Source organism: Phascolarctos cinereus, unplaced genomic scaffold (assembly GCF_003287225.1).
Source record: "Phascolarctos cinereus isolate Bilbo 61053 unplaced genomic scaffold, phaCin_HiC Scaffold_726;HRSCAF=1367, whole genome shotgun sequence".
In the NCBI taxonomy this organism is placed as follows: Eukaryota; Metazoa; Chordata; class Mammalia; order Diprotodontia; family Phascolarctidae; genus Phascolarctos; species Phascolarctos cinereus.
This window is the reverse complement of record NW_027556098.1, coordinates 164,660,752-164,674,264: the sequence shown is the minus strand read 5'-3', so window position 1 is coordinate 164,674,264 and position 13,513 is coordinate 164,660,752. Positions and strand designations below refer to the sequence as shown.

The following is a 13,513-nucleotide window of genomic DNA, read 5'->3' as shown; positions in this document are numbered from 1 at the left end:
GCTGTAAATATACAGGGATTCACTTGTTCCACTTTGTGAGAGATTATTGTTAATGGCAAAGATATTTTCTTTTTTTGCTTTTTTGGTGAGGAAATTGGGGTTAAGTGACTTCCCCAGGGTCATACTGCTAGTAGGTGTTAAGTATCTGAGGCCGTATTTGAACTCTGGTCCTCCTGACTCCAAGGTTGGAGATCTATCTACTGAGCTACCTAGTTGCTGCAAGTTTTTTTCTTTAGCAGTTTATACAAATGACTTTATAGGGTCATATAGTTGAGAAATAGGATTAATTTGAACAATTAAAATTCCATAATAAACTAATTTACAGATTTCAGTGAGTATGTTACAGACACTTTCCTAAGTGCTGGGTATACAGATAAGAAAAAGAAAGAATTCCCTGACTTCAAGGAGTTTGCAATCTAATGGGAGAAGGTAATATATAAAAGCAAGTTGAAAAGGGGGCATGATGACTATGGTAAGTCAAAACTAAGCAGAGTAGCTGGTGACAAATTGGAGAGATGGCTAGGATTTTGAGCCCTTTATAATGGAAGTCTGTGGGAGGAGTTTTTTGCTTCAATCTCCTGCTCTCCAATCAGAAGGACAGAAGAAAATGAAGATTCTAATGAAGTGTGAATACCAAAGCTGAAACCATTTCCATGATGATGAGTTTCCTAGTGAAGAGCTTATCTTGGGGAGGGGACATGATGATGACAATGATGATGATGATGACTATGACTATGGAGGTAGTGGTGGTGATGATGATGATTCTAGTACTTGTGGTGGAGTTGAAACCAACCTGGGCAGTTGGTAGCAAATGTCATTGCACTAATGTTATAAATGTTATAAACTCCAGTGATGCAGATTGTAATTCATTCCTGCTTTCTTATGGTGTTTGCCATGTCTATCCATGTTCTAGAAATTCTCCATAGGCGGTTATCCATTAACCTAGGGGTCTTTTTAATCTATTGACATTCTTTTTTTTTTCATGTTGTGAAAGATTAACTATATTTCCCTCCATCCTATTCTGCCCCCTATTTTTTCTATTCTCTCCTTTGATCCTGTCCCTCCTCAAAAGTGTTTGCTTCTGATTACCCCCTATCCCAATCTGCCCTCCCTATTATCATACCTCCTTCTCTTATCCCCTTCCCTGCTGTTTTCCTGTAGGGTAAGATGAACTTCCATATCCAATTGAGTGTGTATGCTATTCCCTCCTTAAGCCAAATCCAATGACAGTAAGATTCACTCATTCCCTCTCACATCTCTCCTCTTCCCCTCCACTATAAAAGCTTTTTCTTTGCTTCTTTTATGTGAGATAATTTACCCTGTTCTGCCTTTCCCTTTCTCCTTTTCTCAGTACAATCCTCTCTCACTCTTTAATTTTATTTTTTTGATATCATCCCTTTATAGTCAATTCACCCTGTGCCCTCTGTCTATATATATACATTTCCTCCAACTACCTAATACTGAGAAAGGTCTCATGAATTACAAATATCATCTTTCCATGTAGGAATGTAAAAAGTTCAACTTTAATAAGTCCCTTATGATTTCTCTTTCCTGTTACATTTTCATGCTTCTCTCAAGTCTTGTATTTGAAAGTCAAATTTTCTATTCAGATCCGGTCTACTCATTAAGAATGTTTGAAAGTCCTCTATTTCGTTTAATATCTATTTTTTTCCTCTGAAGGATTATACTCAGTTTTGCTGGATAGGTGATTCTTGGTGTAATCCTAGCTCCTTTGCCCTCTGGAATATCATATTCCAAGTCCTCTGATCCCTTACTGTAGAAGCTGCTAAATCTTGTGTTATACTGATATATGTTGACATTCTATACATTTTGTACAGCATGGATTCTTTATATTCTATACATTTTGTCTAGAATGGTTTATGCAGGTTGCACATTGGTTATTACTTACTCTCACTATATGAAGGGTCCATCTTCTGTTCTGTCATATATTTCCCTGATAACATCCTCTATGTTCCTTTTATTATGCAATTCGTCTTTGGTTATGCTTTAAAACCTACTACACCAACTGTACCCCTCTATTTCGATCTTTGGGTAACTCTCAACTTTAGCTTACAAGATCATAGATCTAGAAAATAAAGGTACCTCAGAAGATATATAGACCATTCATCTTCTCTCCCCAACCCTGCTTTATTTTATAGTTAAGAAAGCTGAGGACATAGAAATTCAAGTATTCTGGGGCATTTCTTAATAGTAATGTAGTATTATTGGGAAATAATATTGTAAAAGATAGATCTTTAAATAGATAATTATGAAAGTATTGTAGAATTTTTTCTTTTTTTAACTTAAAAGTTCCTTTTTATTATACTGTATTCCATAATACTTTTCTAGACATTTGCAATTTTTTTTCTAGAAACTATTTGGTTATGATCATGTCATTTGTTTATAAATATAACATATAATTTATACAATGAGATTGTACTTACTGCAATGCAGAAAACTCCGGGCAACTTTCCTAGTTACAGCATATATGCTTCCTATTAGAGTGCCAAACTTTAATTTAATTCAGGTTATTCTTGAAAGCTAAAATATATAAATAACTCAAATACTTTCACAAAAGTATGAAACTAATTTGTCAAGAGGAAATGCAGTTATGAGTCTTGATAATCTTGTTTATGAAAGAAAACATTACAGCATATCCTCAAGATTCCAAATAAATAGCAATGCTAAAGATTACGCAAAGGTGTACAGTTTACTTACTTAACTTTTGGTCCTAGCAACCACTTAATTTTGTTTATAGGTAGAATCAGGTTTATATACATGCTGTAAATTTTCTGTTGTTTTTTTTTTTGTACTAAAGCCAGACTACTCTCAATACTTGATACTATCAGATAAATACCTAGTAAAAAACACAAATCTTTTCTTTAGTATTATGAACGTTGTCTAAATGGTTTTGCAGTAACAATTTGTAAATAAAAAATCCATGTGTATGTGATAAATTTTATTGCCTATTGTGAGCCAACTTTTATTTTTCAGTTTAAAAATCTGTCAACCAAATCAACAGTATGACATTTGCCTAATTTTCAGTTCAAATAAGACCATGTTAGACTAGTCAAGGTAGGATCTTCTAATCAATTTTTAAAACAAAAATAATTGTCAGGGCATTACATCTAGCATTCTTTATGAATACAGTATTTTTCAAAAGTGTAAATTATTTTGGTTGGATCATCTGCAATGCTGACAGCAAAAGGTACCCTATTATCTTTCTAATTAGCAAGGAGGTTAATTTATAGAGGGCTAGAGAGCTAAGACATAGTAGACTTGATTGGCTCTTAATTACTAACAATGCATACTATGACATTACATATTTAAGAAGTTTTCTGTAGTCAGTTTAGAAGCTATTTGTTCCCAAGAAATTGAACTTTTCTGTCAATAGGTGGATTTGGTTCATAAAATGGATTCATTGCAAACTTTATATATAAATCAGACATCACTAAAGAAGTTCTTCATTCCTTTTTCTTGTCTTACATCATGAAGCATAATAATCTCATGTGTGGCCTGAAGTAACAAAAACAGAAACAATTTATTGAATTTGTCCACAGTTTTCAGGTACATATTGTTAGACAACCACATATTCTCAACTACTACTAGGTCAAGGACTGCATGAGGTATGAACTAGTTCAGATGAAGATGATCATCCTTAGATTCCACTTTTCTAAGTGGTAAAAATTCCATTTCAAAAATTGGATTATCATGAAATTATAAAAGTAATCGAAGCGAAGGATTATTTCCAATGTACAGATCTTGTAGGCAGGATACAGCACCTGCACTGTACACACTAGCCACTGTCAATCCTCGAACAGTTAGGCTCCAACTACAGTCTCTAGAATTTTCTAAAGGCAATCCAGCCTGTTCTAATCCACTTCAAATTTAGGCCTGTATTGCTCATTGTTTGTGTTCTGTGTCTGTCCAATCAATATGTTTTAATTAATCATCTTGTTGTCCATTGATTGTCGTATCATACTTTGAACAATAGGCAGTCTTCATCCACTTGTTGTTGCCTAAATGAGGAAGTCAAATTCTTTGGATTATTTAACCTATTCATCATCCTCATCCAAGGGGTCATTAAATAAAATTATCTCTGTTAGATCTTTCAAGGAATTGTGTATGATTTTGAGATTTGCTTGGGTAATAATTTGTTGTAGTACAGGTGGCATTTTGTTCCACAGGTTATCTTTTGAAAATATTGTCAATAATTAATACCATGGGATCTTGTATTTTCTTGACCTTTTAATCAGTTCTATTACTGTAAAGAGGTGTGCAACTATAAAGTATTGTTTTCAAAAGCAGTCCTTTTTCTTTCTCATGCCTTCACCAAGGATGCCCTCTATATGTGTTTGTTTTATTTCAATCTTCACTTTGTAGAAATATGAAAGTAGATATAAAAATAGGTAGTTATTAATATTCTTTTGGTCATTTAAAAAATAATAATGATATTTATGATTTTTCCAAGGTATTTATATTTTTCTCTTTAAATTTTTATTGATGTGTGTTTTTTATATTACAAACAGTGCATATTATACCCAAACCATGAGGGATCTCTTATAACTAAATAAAATAATGAATTAAAACTAATAATACAGTGACCTAGTATGAAAGAGTATGCAGTTCCATATCTGTAGCACCTCTACACCTCTTTATTTAAAATTCACAGAAATCTGTTTTTCTCACTCCAATTTCCAACATTATTGATAAGAAAACAGAAAAAAAATCCTTTTAACAAATATGCATAGTCACACAAAATAAAGTGCCTCATTGACTGTATACAAAAATATGTATGTCTCATTCTGTACGCTAAATCAGTCACCTCTCTGTCATGTATAACATATTTCATTATTGTTCCTCTGAAATCTTGAATGTCTCATCATTATTATAGCTTTCAAGCTTGTTTGTTTTCAATGTGTTGTTGTATAACTTACTCTCCTGGTTTACTTATTTCATTCTTCACCCGGTTATAAAAAGTCCTCAAAATTATTCATTTTTATTATATTAATGTTGTAGTATAAATTGTTCTTCTGGTTCTGCTTATTTCATACTGTGTCAGTTCCTGTTAAGTCTTTCCATGTCTTTTTGAAAATTGCTCTATTTGGGGCAGCTAGAAGGTGCAGTGGATAGAGCTGTGGCCTTGGAGTTAGAAAGACCTGAGTTCATATGTGACCTCAGACACTTGACACTTACAAGCTGTGTGACCCTGGGCAAGTCACTTGACCCTGATTGCCTCACCCCCCCAAAAAAAAAATCAATCTATTTTAGAATTTCTTATAGCACAAAAGTACTGCTTCAAATTCAAATACCACAACTTATTCACCTGTTCCTCAGTTGCTGCACTTCTCTTAGTTTCTAGCTTTTTGCCACTGTAAAAAAAAATTCACTTTAAATATTTTTATATGATTCAAACTTTTTATCTTTCTTTGCTCTCTTCTGGGTATAGGCCTAACAAAAGAATAGTTGGGCCACAGGACTGGCACTGTTTAGTGTATAAATCCAATCTTTTGATTTTGTGTATAAATCCAAATTGCTCTCCTCAATCGTTCTGTAGGTCCACCAACAGTGCAACAATCTACATGCTTTCCCACAGCCCTTCTAACATTTATCATTTTCCTTTCTTTTGGATCATATTTGCCAATCTGATGAATATGAAGGAGAATATCAAAGGTACTTTAATTCACATTTCTCTGATTATAAGTGATTTGGAACCTTTTTAAAAATATGGCTATAAATAGCAGGGTTTATTACTTCAAGACCAGTCTATTCATATTGTTAGACCATTTTTGGAACGAGTCTCATTTTCACCAATTTAAATAAATTCTTAATACATATTGAATATGGTATGGTAATTGAAGAATTTTGCTGCAAAGATTCCCTCCCACCCCAGTTGTTTCCCATTTAATTTTTGCACTATTGGATTTATTTGTATAAAACCTTTTACTTTTATGTAATCAAATTTATCCATTTTATTTTCTGTAATCCTCTCTATCCATTGCTTGGTCATGAAATTTCCTCCTATCCGTATATCTGATAGAACAGAAGACAAAAAAGGAGAATGTAAAAATGGATAGATTAAAGATTGGATTAGTCATAAGCAAAACAAATCCTAGCTTGGAGAGGGCATAGTGAGCAGAAGATTAAAAGGAAACAAAAGAAAGAAAGGTTAATAATTTGAAATAAGCATGGAGCAAAGAGTATAGATGGGGGAAAGTGTAATAGAAAAGAATGGATGGAAATAAACAATTAACTTTGTAACTGTGAATGGAAATGGGATAAAGATGTTCATAAAACTGAAAAGGTTAGCAGAATGGATTAGAAAGCAAAATCCAATAATATCTTGATTGTATAAGGCATATTTGAAACATAAACACTCAACAACAGAGTTAAAAATAAGGGGGTAGAGCAAAATACATTGTTTCAGACAAGACAACAGCAAAAATAGACTTAATTAAAAGAAGAAATTATATTTTGCTGAAGGGTAATATAGATAATGAATTTATTGTAATATTTAATATATACACACCAAATTGCATGGCTTCTAAATACTAAAATACTAGTCAATTATAAGGAGAAATTTACAATAGAAGTTAAGGACTTGAATGGAATATTAGAATAACTAATATGATAGGCTTCTGGCAATTATTCAATAGAAACAGATATATGCATATTTCTTGGTTATGCATAGCAACTTTATAGTAAATGTATCATATCTTTGGATATGAAAATCTTACAAATAAATCCAGAAAAGCAGAAATATCACAAACATCTTTTAATTTAAAATTACACTAAAGTGCTATTGGAAAAAAAATGATTAAAAATCAACTATATAAATTAATTCTAAAGAACTGTCTAGTGAGTTTAAAAGGTTTTCATGAGGATATGAAGTGTTCTGGAGTTCATATCCTGGGTTTCAGGTTGGGTGTTGTAGCCAGGCCAGCATTGATGCCCCAAGGAGCCAGAAAATGATAATCAGGAGCAACCTTTGGACTCATTCCAGGAAAAACTGAAACTAGGACTTATCTGGTAGTAATATCATCTTTGGACATGAACATAGTGGGACCAATACGATGTAGGAACTGGTTTAAGCTTTGATTTTACTCCCTCAGATACTGAAGTAGTATAGAAAAGAGTATTCCCCAAAGACTTTCAGAAGGAATTGTTTATACATTTGTTCTTGCTATATCTTTGAAGTAAATATCCCTTTATGAAAGTCACATGATATTAAAGTGTTAAATGGAACTGGGATACAAATCGCAGACACCAAAATAGTGAAGGAATATAACTTATGAGGGCTCAAGCCAATGGGATTAGAAAATAGACATGTGAACCCTCAGAGTAGAAGAGCCTGCCTGACTCTAGGAGAAGGGTCTGGGCATATTCATTACAGATCATTTTCTACTCTTTTATGTCTTTATGGCTTTTTTTTTTTTGCTCCTTTCATACCACAACTACTGTCATTGCAGCAGAAGGGGCCTAGGACTAAAACTAGTTGTTTTTTTTTTTAATTTCATGAGTTGCTACAGCTAAAATATTCACCACCAAGTGGTCAGCTTACTAGTGATGAGTCATTCTGTACTTAACTAAGCTTGTCTTCATAAAACAAACTTAGTCTCTTGACAGGACCTTATCTGAAGCTTTTCTTGGTATTGGAGAATATGACAAAGTTAGCACTCTAATGGCATGGTCATCTCCATGCCCCAGTTATGTATTAGGTTAGACTTAAAAAAAAAAGTGAACACATGAACAAATGATGAGTCGTATTAACATCAATTATTTAGAGAACATTTTATAGCATCTTAATTTTCACATTAATATTTGACTAATAAATTAAAAGGGACTCCAAAAATGCAATTGTTTAGCTTTTTAGCAGAGTTGATGTATTGATTCATGTGTTTAACTTTTTTAAAAGCATTTTTTCTTTGAGAAATCTGTCTTCTGCTGACTTATCTAATGAACACATTCTGAAACTATAGTGTTTAGTATAAGCATTTTAGCTTTGCTGTTTTAGCCTCTGAGCTTTCTCTAGCTGTAAGGAAAGTGTTAGGTAGTTTCCCTTTGTAATATTAATCTTCCAAATACTCCTTTTTCTGTAATTTTTTAGAAGTAAGTAAGCATTTTTCCCCCATAAAGGCTTAATTCTCTATCCTTTCTTATTTGGTATAGCATCACTAGGAGTAATAAAGAGTTATTCTTTATTCTGTGTATGATGGTGACCCCACTGACTCACCATAGGCAGGACATCCACTCTGAATATTTTTTTTCCCAAAAGGGGGTAGAGATTTACACTCATCCATCCATATCCTTTCATGATTAGGTGCCTTATCATCAGTGGCATACATTAGTGAGGCAGCTGACTGGGATTAAAAGGGCAGTGTATGGCTTAGACAGGATAAGAGCTCCCACATGGAGAATGAACAATGAAAAAAAAAGACATTAATAGTCATAGACAATCATTGTTCTAGGTCATCCTGCTTTAAAGGCAACACTGGAGGACATAACTAACATGTTTCAGCAAAGAATAAATCAATCCCATTCATCTTTTATTCACCTTCGGTTTCTGTGTTTTTTTTTTCAGTCTTCTAGGAGAATATCAAGTCAGTTTTCTTCTCTGTCATGTGTATGTGCTTGTAACTCCAGTTCTTAAATACTGACAACTTTGGGTAACCTTTGGTCTTTGGAGAGCTATTTGTCAGGTCTTTGTTGTTGTTGTTGTTGTTGTTGTTTTTGTTGTTGTTGTTGTTGTTGAGGACAGCTAGGTGGTGCAGTGGATAGAGAACCAGGCCTGGAATCAGGAAGACTCCTCTTTTTGAGTTCATATTCAACCTTAGACACTTATAGCTATATGATCCTGGGCAAGTCACTTAACCCTCTTTGCTTTGGTTTCCTCATCTATAAAATGAACTGGAAAAGGAAATGGCAAGCCACTCCACTATCTTTTTCATGAAAACCATAAAAAGGGATCAGGAAGAGTCTGACATTACTGAAAAATGACTAAACAACAGATTTCTTTTTTGGACCAGATCTGTGTTTTCAATGGCATTGTGAAAACACAATGAGGAATGCAGGTACAGATCACCATATACCAATGTAGATCAGCACCTTCTCTTCACATAGAGTTACTGAAAGTTGACAAAGTTGCTGGAGGCGTTGAGGGCCTAAGAGATTTGCCTAGTGTTATCCAGACAGTATATGGCAGACTTAAGCTTTGGAACCTAGGTCTTCTCAACTCTAAAGCTAACTTTCTCTCCACTCTGCCACACAGGTTCTCATCTCAAGCTATAGTCTTGACAAATACTCATGACCAATTCTTGGGGACTTATATTTGACATCTTTTAATGATATGTTTTTATAGTTCTGGTCAATTGCTGGCATTTCCTATGTTGTGAATTAGCAGCACTCCTTCAGTCTAATAGTAGCTAGACAATCCTTGTGGTTATATAGATGTGACATTTGAGCTCATTCTTGCCATGGATGAATAAATGGAGAGATATTCGATAGATCTTGCCCTGACTCTAAGTGTGCTTCTTGTCTACTCTGTTTGGAATATTTGCCCATTCTTTTCTTTTTATTTTTTTAGGTTGCCTCAGTGCCATGTCAGGAAAAACCCAGGAAGCTAGATTGGTGCTGTAATCCCTGCTATAGGGGAGACCAAGGCTGGTGGATTGCTTGAGATCAGAAGTTATGAGCTACGATATTCTGATCAAGTGCCTACACTAGGTCCAACATGGTGAACCCTGGGGAGTGTGTGTGTGTAGTGCTTAAGGAGAGTTGAGCAGGTTCAGGTCAAAACAAGAGCAGATTGAAGTTCCACTGCCCATCCTGTATTGGGATCGTGAGTGTGATCGTGAGTGTGAATGGCCCTTGATCTTGATTTGGGAGTGTAGATGATGGTGGAGATGACACATGGAGCTCCAGAAGATTGGTATAAAAGACATTACATACTTAATTTCAACTTTTGCAACTAATGAGAAGGAATACATATACATTTTAAAAATAGAAATCAAATACATTGTGGAGATAGAGAGCATTCCAGTAGTTAGCAGTGGTTAACACTGATAATGCTTGAAGACTTCAAAGGACTTTATAAACTTGAAGTTGCAGTGAATGTACCTGTTTTTACAGTGTGGAGGGAATTAGTGAAATGAGTGATTGGTTCAAGAATAATATTTGATTATAGTGACAGTGGCATTTCTTTTGAGGATGTAAATGTGATTCTACATTCTAATGAATAGGTGAATATATTTTTTAAAGTAAGGTTTTTAAAGGAAAACTTTTAGCTCCTTGTTTATGGAAAAGAAAGTTACACAAACTGCTGTCCCAAAGTATTTTACACCAGTATGATTCTGAAGTTTGGGTTACCTACCTCTGAATTAAGAAAAGCATTTTGGCCAAGTTGCTCCATTTTCTGTGACTCAAAAAAATCTGTATCCCACACTGTGAGAGGGGAAGGGAAGGAAACTGCATGCTACACACTCAAAGGCATTTTAAAATTTACTAACTTTGTAATTATCCACTTATTTGTTTTATTTTTAGGGTCATATATATTCTGGGCAAATCAGACAAGAATCTTAATTTTTTTTTGTTTTATTTTTTAATCTATTAATAGGTGAATTTCTCCCTTTGAAAGTTATTTATACCTTTTAAAATGAAACTGGCCATAACTGACAGAAATCTAAAGAAAGTACGTAAATTGTTCATTAATGCACATATGTACACAAAGGACAATTGAAGTAATTGTTATTTTAATATACACGTCTTTAATATTACAATTTAATATTATATTCACATTATATACATATATCAATAGTACTTATATTTGATATATACATATGGACAGTTATATTTAATATGCACATATATATGGTTGTATGATCAAGAGGATAGAAAGCTGGATCTGGTGGTCACCCAAAGCCAGCCAGCCCAGTCCCAGGGATGCAGAGGACTTCGGCTCTGGGACCACACGTTCTCTACAGGTGGTGAGCAGTCCGCTGGAGAGGAAGGTGGTGGACTCTGTGGTTGAGCAGGTGTGGCTCCCCAGGGCCACCTGAAGCTGCAGCAGCTGCTGCATCCCTCCCTCTTTCTTCTTCTTCTGCCTCCTCTGAGGGCCCCAGCCAGAAGTTCCTACTTTCCCTTGCCTGCACTCCCACGCTCATGCACTCTCCTGAGGTATAGTAAACAACCCACCCTTTTATGTGTTACATATTCCATCAGGCACTCTGACACTTAACTGAAGAGAAAAAAATGCATATTTCTCTGGATAATCACACCTTTCAGCTCTAGTCACATCCTGGGCACCTCACCTCTAGATCTCAGCTGCCTGATAATCTTAATTATACTTGTGAAAATATTCCTAAACATCCTGATGATAGCCTTGCAAATAAAGAACACCTACTACAGTTTTCTGAAATGTTTTTGCACCATCCACAGTGCTTACTGACTTATTGCTTTTGGTGAGCCTAACTTTGATAACCTATTTCTAGAACTTTAACTTTGGGGCCTTAGGTTTACAAAATACCACCTCTATCATTTCAAATTGTGTCCTTGACCTACAGCCTCCTGCATTGTCAAGTTTTCCTTCCAGCTGGTCTGGGTTACTACTTGAACGTCTGTCAGACATGAAGGGTCTCTCACTTCTGTCAAAATGTCTTTTATTTCTTTTCAGTTATTTTCATTTGGCTTGCAGCCCTTGTGTATGTTTTGGAAGACCCTGTTATTCATGCAAACCTGGATAAACACGTTCTTTTCTTCCTATCAGTGTCTTTTCTACATTAGTATTCGCAGCTACTGGCTGTCAGTTTTCATGGTATGTGTCCTCATAATATTTGGAACTTGTTCTGAAGTCTTGATGCTGATTCATTCCATTCATGTCACTTCCTATATGAAGGAGACGTCTTGCACAGAGACTGAGATCACACAGTCACATGTTAAAAGCAACTGTTGACCAAACCTCCAGTCTGTTTTCTTGGAACCTGGTTCCCATTTGTTTTCCTTCAGATAATCATTCTTTTCCTGAAGGTAGGGATTCCAGCCTAGGTGGAGATCAATGTCCCCTGGCTGTATTTTGTTAACAGCTTTTTCATTGCCACAGTTTACTGGTGTAGGAGTCATGAAATTAAGGTAACAGAAAAACTTTTCACATGGACTCATTTGTCAACTGATAATTCTGCTTTATTTTATTTATAATTCATCATACTGGGCAAAAAGAAAATGCTGCAGCAGTAATAGTCTGTTAATTTCTGTGTTGGGCAAATGAAGTCCAGAGCTCATTCCAAGGAAATCTGAGGATGGCCATCCAAAGAAGTCACAGAAACCACTTAAGGCTACTGGTCACATTGATGTTTAAGGCCCACAAGCTGAAAAACTGTAAAAAGATTTTCCTCCCTAATATTCCAACAAACCAGTAACATTTTTAGAATTTGATAAACAAGAAATATTCTTTAAATGTTTAAGTCTACAACTATCTTAATTTTATTCCAGGAAATTTTATACTTCAAACAGAAATTTGTTCTGGAGCTCAAAAGTAGAATTAATTTGATTGGAAAGATTGACTGTATTAGCTGCTTATATAACCCAGGTACCAAGTCCTTATGTAAATGAGACACTTACTGACAACTTTGCAGGTATATGGTCCTTAATAAACATTTTTAAAAGGAAAAAAAGGACCTCAGTTCAAATCACAACCTCTATTATTTACTAACTATATGACCCTAGGCAAATCATTACTATCTATGTACCTTAACCTTTGTAGATAGAGTCTCCACAATGAGAATTTTTCCCCCCCTTAATGAAATCACAAATTCTTCCTAAATCATTTATAAATACATACTAAATCATAAGAAAAGTCTTAAAGTTAGCACATTCCTTTTCTTATTGAAGAACAACTCATACTATAGATTATGGAGATAGAATCACATAGAACTTTCATACAGTGGACCCTTACATATTGTTGCTTGATTGGCTAATTGAGTCAAATGACAAACAAACCAAAAGATATGATATTTGTTGTCATAGAATCATCCAGCGTAACAATCTAGTAAATCAAGTAACTATATGGATATAATTGCTTCTATTCAACCTTCCCTGATCCCCAGGCAGAACTGATCTCTTCTTTATGAATTTGCATTGTGTCTTATTCAGATCTTTGTTACACATGACTGTATTTTATTTTGTATCAAAATTATTTTGTGTCTGTTGTATTTCCCTGATTAGGCTATAAACTCCTTCAGGTAAATGCTATGCCTTATTTATCTTTGTATATCTTCATATATCTTTGTGCCTAACATAGTGTCTTGAAGATAATACATTCTGTTTAGATGTTTATGTTTATCAAATTTGGCAAGTGTAGGAAGATAGAAAAAACTGTGAAATGTTAGTATAAAAAGTACAACTGTAACTTGAAGAATTATGAAACTCTTCTAAGTAATAGAGGATATTTACAGATTGGATATGAGTTCAGTTTTTTTTTTTAAATTAATGATAGTTCTTTCAGGTACCATTCATCCAAAAT

The 13,513-nt window shown here is 34.4% G+C and overlaps 2 pseudogenes; one reads left to right on the top strand and one right to left on the bottom strand.

The window, feature by feature from the left end:
• Positions 1 to 3,344: 3,344 nt before the first annotated feature.
• LOC110207091 (trafficking protein particle complex subunit 2-like) lies at positions 3,345 to 3,714 on the bottom strand (annotated as a pseudogene).
• Positions 3,715 to 11,247: 7,533 nt separating this feature from the next.
• LOC144454532 (putative G-protein coupled receptor 160) lies at positions 11,248 to 12,239 on the top strand (annotated as a pseudogene).
• Positions 12,240 to 13,513: the final 1,274 nt, after the last annotated feature.